The following is a 9,110-nucleotide window of genomic DNA, read 5'->3' as shown; positions in this document are numbered from 1 at the left end:
CGTGACACGGTCCCCCTCCGTTCTCACCTGGTTTTCGTGACACGGTCCCCCTCCGTTCTCACCTGGTTTTCGTGACACGGTCCCCCTCCGTTCTCACCTGGTTTTCGTGACACGGCCCCCCCTCCGTTCTCACCTGGTTTTCGTGACACGGCCCCCCTCCGTTCTCACCTAGTTTTCGTGACACGGCCCCCCTCCATTCTCACCTGGTTTTTGTAACACGGCCCCCCTCCGTTCTCACCTGGTTTTCGTGACACGGTCCCTGGCAGTACTCGGTGAGGCTCTCTAGGGCCTGGTTGATCAGCCGCACATTGTTCTCGTTGATGTAGAGTCCGAGCAGACCCAGCCCTCCGGTCGTGCTGCCACAGATGCAGTCCAGGAACTGCAGCGTCTCACAGACTAGATTGAAGTTCGTCTTGCACTGCTGTAAGCGCAGGAAGTTCTGCAACGACGGAGGTCAGAGGTCAGAGGTCAAATAAGGTCAGATTATGGGCTGAAGGTTGATGTTAGGGGGTGAAGGATGGGGGTGGTGGGATAGGCAGGGTTGGAGGGATGGGTAGATGGGTTTACAGACGAGGTTGTAGTTTGTCTTGCACTGCTGCGAGCGCAAGAAGTTCTGCAACAACGGAGGTCAGAGGTCAGGGGTCAAGTTATAGGGCTGCAGTTTAGGGGTCAAGGTCAGTGGTCAGTGAGTGGTTTACAGATGAGTCTTGCACTGCTGCAATCAAAGGAACTTCAAACAGAGAGAGAGAGAGAGAGAGAGTTCAGTGCACTCGCTGGAGGATATGACGGGGAAGGAAAGAGGTGAGGATGGCGAAGGTCATATTACGGGCCGAAGGTCAAGGTTCAACAACCACGTTCGCATGGTGTCAACATCGCATGGGATAAGGTTTTACAGCATCAAGGTCACACATGTCAAGGTCGCACAGGTCAAGGTCGCGTGGGTTCAGGTGTTGGCACTGACCTGTAGGTCGGGGTTGTGGTTTTCGCAGAGCAGCTGCAGCAGACGCAGGATCGGCTGCATGATGGAGATAGCAGACGCTATTGCCTTCTTGTCCTCCTTCTTCTCCTTGTCGCTCTCTAACTCGTCCACACCCTGCGAGCGAGGCGCGAGAAAAACAAGTGAACGTACTGCACGCGGCGCGAAAAACAAGTGCACATACTGTGAATGACGCACGAGACAAGTGAACGTCGTGTGACGTGGGGACAAGTAAATACAATGTGTACAACAATTAAAATCAAGTGAACATCCCTCACACGATTCACGGACAAACAAACGAACGTCCAACGCATGACCACCAACAAGTGAACGTACTGCATACTACAGTAAGTGTCAACAAGTGACATCTCTTTATCATACAATGAACTGCATTAATTTCTTCATTCGATCTTAGAATGTTAGAAGCAATTCTTCTTTGAATTCGATTTTTTTGAATTTTTGAATTTTTTGAATTTCGTTGTCTGCCGCACACTCACTCCGACCCTCACCCCTCCCCCCCTCACCTCGACACTCACTCCGACCCTGGGACCGCCAATTCCGTCTTCGTCACGGTTACGCTGCATCTGCGACAGCGCTTGTTTCGTCTGCACCGCCGCGTCGTCCATCTGCTGTTTCAACTCGTCAGGGATGAGAGTGCCGTTATGCTTACCTGCGAGACAGGTTAATTACAGGTGAGAGATATATTTACCTGTGCTAGTTAATTACAGAAGAGAGAAAAGCATACCTGCGACAGTAACACACTAACGCACTCACACACTCACATACGCACGCACGCACGCACGCACGCACACACACGCACACCAACCAGAATTAAACAAAACTAATCTTAGATTATAACGAGATTCGACTAAGGCCACAATGAAACCACAATGAGACCGTGACAATACCGTGACAAGACCGTGACAAGACCGTGACAAGACCGTGATGAGGCAAACGATAGTGAAACAGCGTGTGACCCCTCACCCTTGTGTTTCTTGTGTCCGGCGTCGTTGCCTCGTCCTTGTCAGCACTGTGTTTTACTGAAGCCATCAGTCATGCTTACAGTCACTGTAGCCTTTGATCTCATTCTGAGCCTCGTCATCTTATCGAAAAACACCTGTGGATAGAGGAATAAAAACAATGAAGAACACCTGGGCGGGGACAGAGGAAGAAGACAAGTGAGCAGAGGAAGAAAACAAGTGAGCAGAGGAAGAAGACAAGTGAGCAGAGGAAGAAGACAACGGTGGAAGGAGAAGACAACTGGGAGCAGAGGAGAATGGACAAGTGAGCAGAGCGGAAGAGGATCAAGTGAGGCAGAGAAGAAGACAATGTGAGCAGAGCGAAGAGACAAGTGAGCCAGAGGAAGAGAGGGACCAACGTGAGCGAGCGAAGAAGAAGACAAGTGAGCAGAGGAAGAAGACAAGTGAGCAGAGGAAGAAGACAAGTGAGCAGAGAAAGAAGACAAGTGTAGCAGAGGAGTAAGAACAAGTGAGCAGAGGAAGAGAAGACAAGTGAGCAGAGGAAGAAGACAAGTGAGCAGAGGAAGAAGACAAGTGAGCAGAGGAAGAAGAGGACAAGTGAGCAGAGGAAGAAGACAAGTGAGCAGAGGAAGAAGACAAGTGAGCAGAGGAAGAAGAAAACAAGTGAGCAGAGGAAGAAGAACAGTTTCTTTTATGATGATAGCATTATAGGTTTTAATTATTTCTGACAATGGCAGTGGCAGTAAACTAATACACATTTATATATATATATATATATTTACAATATAGCATAAGTCCATTTGAATGAAAAACTAATCTCTCTGCCAAGATGAGAAAAACAAGAAAAAAAAATAAAAACCCGACCATCTACAACAAGATCCCTTCCCCTACACCCGCAATCTGACCTGAACCCCCGCACAAGCGACCCCTGACCTTGAACCACACGCGACCCTGACCTTGAAGAAGACCTCTGCGTTGCCGTCCTGCGTGAGCTGGTTATAGAAGGAAGCCTGTATGTCGGTGTTTCCTCCCTCGAGCAGAGCGATTCCCAGCAGAACGCTATCCAGGAAGATCGTATGTGACGGATTCTTCATGATCAGCTGAAACGACGAGGTCGGTGGCGCCTCTTTATCCAGGTGGCACTGCACCTGTAGGCGAAGCAGACACCAGGGGGCGTGAGAGGACGTCGGTTTCCCGCGCAGCGCGGATTCTAGCTTGATCCGAGTTTTCGCGCCAGCATTGGGAAGGAAGATGTAGATACTGTCGTTGTGTTAACGTCTTGTTGTGAGGGGTCGAATTTGAGGGGACGGATTGCGTTAACGGACGGTTCGTGAAACAATAGAGTCGGAAAGTGCCGGTGTCTAACTCAATCATTGTTTACACTGATATTAAAAACAAACGAGCGTTAAAATTGATCGTTAATCATTGGAATGTTTGTCGTCTGCTGGTGCATGCTACACATCTGATATGTCTGACATTCTGTCATGCCGGCGGCCATGTTTGTCGTTCTGCTGCGTGATGCTACACATCTCAACATGTCTGTACATCTGTATCAACTGGCGGCCATGTTTGTCGTCTGCTGGTGCATGCTACACATCTCACATGTCTGACATCTGTCACTGGCCGGGCGGCCATGTTTGTCGTCTGCTGACGGTGCATGCTACACATCTCACATGTCTGACATCTGTCGCACTGGCGGCCATGTGGTCGTCTGCCTGGTGATGCTACACATCTCTGACATGTCTGACATCTGTCACTGGCCGGGCGGCCATGTTTTTGGCGTCTGCCGCAGGGGGATGGTCATGTGTTTTACCTCCTGCAGGGTCATGTCGGCGCGATTGAGAACGACGGCTCCTGGAGCCGGCTCCTCTTTCTTCGCCTTCTTGTTGTTGTCCTCCTTCTTCTTCGAGTTGATCTTCCCGTAGTACCCAGCGAGGAGGAGCTGCCGCAGTGTCTCCCCCTGGTGGAACAAGCGAACGGTGACGTCTGCCCACGACGGTAAACGCGAACGACTGCAACGGACGAAAGTTGCGTTGAAGAGTGAGATGGTTTAGAAGGAGGAATTGTAGGAACTTCGTGATTATGGCGATATTATATATATATGTATATATATATATGTATATATATATATATATATATTATATATATATATATATATACATATATGTATTAGTGTATATAGATGGACATAACACAACATGTGACGTTAGATTGTGTACATAGCAGCTCACCATAACTATAACCATATATAAACTGTACATGCATAAACTTTCAGTCTGACTCTGAAGTCAACTTTACAGCACAATCTTACAATAGGAACTATATAACTGGATAGGTTCATCAGAGAGCTTTCTCTATTAATATCTATATAAGTTCTTCCATATAAGTTCTATATTAAGGTTAGACAATAATGAAGATAACTTGGTAGCTGGCATGCGCGTACACACACACACAACATTTAGGTGTCTTACCCGCTTGTGGTCTTCCAGCTCTTTATGTGACATCAGTTTAACATCCACCTTGGGTTGTTAGCATTAACGTACATAATTATACACAGATGTTAGTCAATGTTCAGGGCCGTAGGCTGAGCAAATGCTAGAGGGGGGGGGCGGAACAGTGACGGTCGAGGTATATTTTAAGGAGAAGTGAGAAATAGTGCGGGGGTCTGGGGGTCCTCCCCCAAAAAAATTTTTAAATGTAGATCGCAGGGAGGATGGTATGAGCACTTTTTGAGTACAATGTACGCCTTCATTTCTGGACTACGGACAATTCTCTTTTAGTTGAACAATTTATTTTTTTTTTGCTCCAAAATCTAGGGGGGGCAGCTACCCCCCTTGCCCCCGCAGGCTGGACGGCCTGATGTTAGGTGATTCACACACACACGCACACGCACGCACGCACACGCCACACCGCACGCACGCACACACACACGCGCACGCACGCACGCACGCACGCACACACGCAGCGCACGCACACACGGCACGCACACGCACACATGCACGCACGCACGACACACACGCGCACGCACCGCTACGCCACGCACATCACACGCACGCACACACTCAGACACAACTAAGACGCACTAATAATTGACACAATAACAGTGATAATAAATGAATGCTGGGAATCATTCTCGGAGCGAGTGATGCGTCCGTCACGTAACAAAAGCACCGTAGTACCAACTACAGCCAAGTGTCAACCAAGTGTACAAGTCAACCAAGTGTACAAGTCAACCAAGTGTACAAGTCAACCAAGTGTACAAGTCAACCAAGTTGAGCGAGCGCTTGTGCTCAAGCACTTCATGATTGGACAACCAGCAGAAGGCGAGTGATGATGATTGGTCGACCGGCAGGAAGCGAGCAGCGACGTGATTGGCCGCGATCATACCTTCTCTCCGCCGAATCCGTCGTCTACTGACATCATATCCCTGAGTGTCTGTAAGACCTTGATACACAGAGTCTCCTCTCTCTCTTCCACCAACCGCTCCGTGTGCTTGATCAACCTACGCGCGTGAGAACAAGAGAACGTGCTGGCGTGAGAACAAGAGAACGTGCCGGCGCGAGAACAAGAGAACGTGTCGACGCGAGAACAAGAGAACGTGCCGACGCGAGAACAAGAGAACGTGCTGGCGTGAGACAAGGAACGTGCTGGCCGTGAGAACAAAGATGAGAACGTGCTGGGCGCGAGAACAGAGAACGTGGCCGGCGCCGCATGAGAAACAGAGAACGTGCTCGGCGCGAGACAAAGAACGTGCCGGCGCTGAGAACAATGAGAACGTGCCGGCGCCGAGAACAACAGAGACGTGCGGCGCCGAGGAACAAGAGAACGTGCTGGCGTGAGAACAAGAGAACGTGCTGTCATTAACCCAGTACCCTGATCTGCCCATGAATGATACCTCTTGATCTGCCATGTATACCCTGGATCTCCTGTATACCCTTGGTCTGCCATGATATACCCTAGGTCTGCATATTATACCCTGATCTGCCAATGATATACCCTGTCTGCCATGATATACCCTGCTCGTCTGCCATGTATACCCTGATGCCATGACTATACCCTGGGTTGCCATGATATACCCTGGTCTGCCCCATTATATACCCTGGTACTGCCATAATATACCCTGGTCTGCCATGATATACCCTGAATCTGCATGATATACCCTGATCTGCCATGCATATACCCTGGTCTGCCATGATAATACCCTGATTCTGCCATGATATACCTGATCTGCCAATGATTATACCCTGCATCTCGCATGATATACCTGGTCTGCCATAATTATACCCTGGATCTGCCATGATATTACCCTGGTCTGCCATGATTACCCTGGTCTGCCAGGATATACCCTGGATCTTGCCGATGCATATACCCTGGTCTAGCCATGATATACCCTGGTCTTGCCATGCATATACCAGTATCTGCCATGATATACCCTGGTCTGCATAATATACCTGGTCAGCCATGATATACCCTTGTGTCTGCCATGATATTTACCTGGGTCTGCCATGTATACCCTGATCATTCATGATATTACCCTGGTCTGCCAATGATAACCTGGGCTGGTCGCCATGATATACCCTGGTCTGCCTGATATACCCTGTTCTGCCATGATATACCCTGGTCTGCGTGTTTTCAGTATTACGGACCTGCTTTTTAAGAAAAACCTTCGTATGCGCGCATGCTGATGCCCTCTATAAACCAAACACTAGAACGTCCTTCGCTACACCGCGCAGCACGTGCCGCATCACACGGCACGCGGCGCCTCTATAAAACTAAAAAAAACGCACTAAAAATGCACTAAAGAAAAAAATAACTTGACTAAACTAAACTACACTAAAACTAAAACTAAACTAAAACTAAACTAAAACTAAAACTAAACTAAACCGAAAAACCCACTATAACACACGGAACGCACGCGCGCACTGCGGCGGCGCCACCTGGGGGTGAGAGCTTACTTGGAGATGAATCCTCCAGACTCGCACTTCCTCCTCGGCCTCTTTTCCGTGTGTTTTATATAATATGGTTCACTAGCTCCTAGCACTTTTGTCATGTGAGTGATGCGATGTTGTGTGTGTTTTTTGATCATGTGTTTGGTGGCAAATATGCTCTCCCTCGTGTATTATTATATCTCTATTGGTTCTGTTATCGCCTCGTTCTATCTCTCTTAATATTATAAAATAAAAAATCGACACCTCATTCTATATCCGCATGGGTGTCAGTTGTTTTTTGTTTTTACTTATAATATATATATATATATATATATATATATATAAGTAATATATATTGCTCTCTCCCCTCCCCTGCCCACCCTCCGCTCTCTCTCCCCTCCCTCCCTCCTCCTTCCTCTCTCCTCTCTCTCACCTGCAGTCCCTCTATGATGCTCTTGTAGTCGCGTGCCACGCCTCCGTTCTTCGCGATGGAATTAACTCGCGCTCGGCCGACGTTGCGCCAGATACTCGTGGTCCTCATCAGGTTGGTGGCGCGATTGATCTTAGACGACACCTGAGTGTCCAGGTCTACCGGGATGGCAATGCCTCGGTTCTTAGCTGCAGATAGAGAGAGAGAGAGGGTTAGTGAGGGAGGGGGGAGGAGGGAGGGAGGGAGGGAGGCGAGGCGTGGTGGCGCGGTTGATCTTAGACGACACCTGAGTAGTCCAGGTCTAACGGGATGGCAATGCCNGAGAGCAAGAGAGTAAGAGAGCACGAGAAAAGGAGGAGAAACGAGAGTGCAAGAACAGAAGGAGCATAGAGAGAGACACCAGACAGACAGCAAAGGAGAGACGCCTCTCCCACCGAGAAGAAAGATGAGGGAAAGCGAGATCTAGAGAAAACAAAGAGAGAAGATCGGAGAGAGAGAGATGGTGAGCAGAGAGAGAGAGGGGGATATGAGACTGAGAGAAAGAGAAGAGAGAGACGAGAGGATAGAGATAGAGAGAGACAATAAGGGACAAGGAGAACTAGGACAGATAATAGGAGGGAGGGGGAGACCGCTACCACCTATCCTTGGAAAGTGAGAGATGGACAGAGAGAGGGAGAGGGAGAAGGACCGTAATAGGGAGGGAGGGGTAGACACCACCATCTCGAGAGGAGAGCGTGTCGAGTAATGCAGTTCTCTACGAGCGATACCGCTGCCCTGGGAGTTTAGAAACATTCACAGTTGAGTACGCGGAACGATCCCTGAAGCAGTCGCACGAACACCGGCTGGTGCGCCTGAAACAAGCGAACACCACGTGACGTCACCATCGCACCGATTACTTGACGCACTACCTTTAATTTATTTAGTTTTACCTATCTCGTCGCTCCTCTCCCATCTCTCTCAACTCTCTCTCTCTCTCTCTACTCTCTCCTCTCTCTTCTCTCTCTCTCTCTCTCTCTCTCTGTCTCTCTCTACTCTTCTCTCTCTCTCGCTTCTCTCTCTCTCTCTCTCTTCTCTCTCTCTCTCTCCTCTTCTCTTCTCTTCTCTCACTCCTTACATCTCCTTCTTCTCTCTCTCTCCTCTCTCTCTCTCTCTTCTCTTTCTCCTCTCTCTCTCTCCTCTCTCTTCTCTCATACTCTCCTCTCTCTCTCTCTCTCTCCTCTCTCGCTCTCTCTCTCTCTCTCTCTTCTCTCTCTCTCTCTCTCTCTCTCTCTCTCATCGCTCTCTCTCTCTCTTTTCTTTTTTTCTTTCTCCTCTCTCTCTCTCTCTCTCTCTTCCTCCTCCTCTCTCATTCGTTCTCTCTCTCTCTTTCTCTCTCTCTCTCACTCTCTCTCTCTCATTCAAACGGCAGAAGAGTGGACATTTAGAAAAGGAAGATGACGTCAGGGAGAGTCACAGGAAACCCGTCACACCGCCGTAAGCATTGTACACCAACAACAATTAATCGACAATTAATTAATCATCGATCATTTGACCTTGAACGACAAACAGAAATAACATTGATCCACAACTATGCCACTAGGATATATATATATATCAAGAGTCCATAATAGAAAATTTCCTATTTAATTAAATTAATTGATTCTTTTTAATTAAATTTAATTAATTAATTAATTAATTAAAAGTAATTTCCTATTTAATTAAATTAATTGATTATTTAATTGATTATTTTTAATTAAATTTAATTAATTAATTAATTAATTAATTAAAAGTAATTTCCTATTTAATTAAATTAATTG

The 9,110-nt window shown here is 47.8% G+C and overlaps 1 pseudogene; it reads right to left on the bottom strand.

Moving 5' to 3' along the window:
• LOC106818996 overlaps positions 1-7,006 on the bottom strand; it is a 20,244-nt pseudogene extending 13,238 nt beyond the window's left edge.
• Between the last annotated feature and the right edge of the window lie 2,104 nt (positions 7,007-9,110).

The sequence above is a fragment of the Priapulus caudatus genome, unplaced genomic scaffold, assembly GCF_000485595.1.
Source record: "Priapulus caudatus unplaced genomic scaffold, Priapulus_caudatus-5.0.1 Scaffold2725, whole genome shotgun sequence".
NCBI classification, from domain to species: domain Eukaryota; kingdom Metazoa; phylum Priapulida; class Priapulimorpha; order Priapulimorphida; family Priapulidae; genus Priapulus; species Priapulus caudatus.
The sequence above is the reverse complement of the archived record's forward strand: the minus strand, read 5'-3'. Positions and strand labels throughout refer to the sequence as shown.